This window comes from Larimichthys crocea, chromosome XV (assembly GCF_000972845.2).
Source record: "Larimichthys crocea isolate SSNF chromosome XV, L_crocea_2.0, whole genome shotgun sequence".
In the NCBI taxonomy this organism is placed as follows: Eukaryota; Metazoa; Chordata; class Actinopteri; family Sciaenidae; genus Larimichthys; species Larimichthys crocea.
The window spans coordinates 12,132,637-12,134,639 of NC_040025.1; positions in this window are offsets into that span (position 1 = coordinate 12,132,637).

Genomic DNA, 2,003 nt, shown 5'->3' on the forward strand with positions numbered 1-2,003 from the left:
AATGGCCAGTTCTCTCTGAGTCTTTGTTGGAGAGATTGAGGAGGAGCTGAACTCAATGCTGACGTGCTGAACAGAAGGGCTGCCAAGTTTCACCAAAAGTTCAGCCTTACACCAGAAAATGGAACAGCATAACTCATCTGCATGTCTTTGAGAAATAGAATCTTAATTGAGACAATTGAGTGCAATGTTTTTGAATTTCAAGACAGTGGGGTCATCTGTTGGGAAGGATAGGTATAGCTGGGTATCATCAGCAAAAAAAAACGTGAGCAGATAATCGTACCAAGAGTAGGGGTCCAAGTATCGATCCTTGGGGTGCCCCTTGTTGGTAGTGATGGGGCTGGACTATGTAGAATAATACAGAACCCAAAACTTTGGCTGTAGAGTTATTTTATTTCATGCACCTGCAGATCAGATCATAGCATCAACAGTTTTAAAGACACTACAGACGCTTTCAACGGCCTCAAACAGTCAACAATCATTATAAAGGCACACACAGCAAGTTGAAAGATACTGCACTATACAACTGACCCAGTACATAAAAATACAACAGCTGCACTTACTACTGCAATTACAGCACAAAAATATTACTGTTTGACATCTACTGTATTTCTCTTTTACAGAGAGCACACTGCGCTACTGGCTCTATTGTGGTAATTCAGTCATTAAACATCATAACAAAAAACATCTGTGTTCATGCAGAAGGATTTATGCAACTCAGCCTGAGTGAAAGAAAATCAATAGATACCTGAGTAAAGCAACAACTGTAATGGAATAAGAGGGAGATTAATACTGAAAGATACCGACGTAGGCCACACACAGATTCAAGAAAACTTGAAGAAAGAAAGAAGGGCACCTACAGTATACTCAAGAAACATAACCAATCATTACCCACACTGATTAAACTGCAGTGAACAGATCGATATTTTCTGACGACTTTAAACCTTTTGTTAGGCACTTGCGGTAAATGAGCCGTGAGCATGACAGAACTAGCAGGTCTGATTCCCAGAGTAGGACTGTTGATCGCTGCCCATATTCCTCAGGATTGCATTGCACCACTTATTTCGAGTAGTATCGTCCTTCCCAAGGTTCATGAACTACCAGCTAGTTTTCAAACTTGTCCGACCTGGTTGCACCGTTAAAACTTTCAGGAATGTCTTAGCTAGTAAAGATTTGAGTAATTTAGCACAACGTAAAGTCGCCATAGCATCACAAGCTGTAACAAAACTTCTAACAACAAGGCTAGAGGATTGGAACTGGGCTGCCAAGCGGTTTATAGCATTTTACAACTTCCATGCTCATCACATGTACATGCTTTGAGCTATACGCTGTTAAGTAGGTGTAATGTCAACCATGTCCGTCATCTTAGCGTAGTACCATTTGCTTTAACTAGACGTAGAAGCAAATATTTCTTCACAAATCACGGTCAAACTGATCAGAACCAATCTTTTGGACCAGATACAGGCACTGACATCTTATAAACCTGTTTCAGAGGGACACGTTGCTTCAGGCCAGACAGTCCACCACAGACGACTAATACTCGAAAGATCTGCCTTAGGACTGCGGGCATTCAATAAATAGTTGTTTTTAACGGGGGAAGAAGCTCTCTAAGCTCAGCTTATGCAACAACATTTAAAATGAAGAACTACCTCTATGTAAGAACTTTTTTTTGGGTGGTGCAACCCCGCACACTTAGCTCACACCTTTTTCCACCTAATTCTGAACATACAAACAGTTGGTGCAGCCGACTCCAACTAACTCTGTTACTGTTACTCTGAATCGCAAATAAATGCATGATCAAAACCTCTACTCTAAGACAGATATACTCAGATAGGTGAAAAAATATAAACTGTGTATCTTTTATAATAATCAATAAATAACATGCTAGTGGGATGCACATTCATAGATTCCCACCAAAGCTGTGTATATATATATTTTTTTTCAATCCAAATTTAAACATATATTTTGTATTTTCTTTATCTTTTTGCATATTTTTCTGTCTCTGC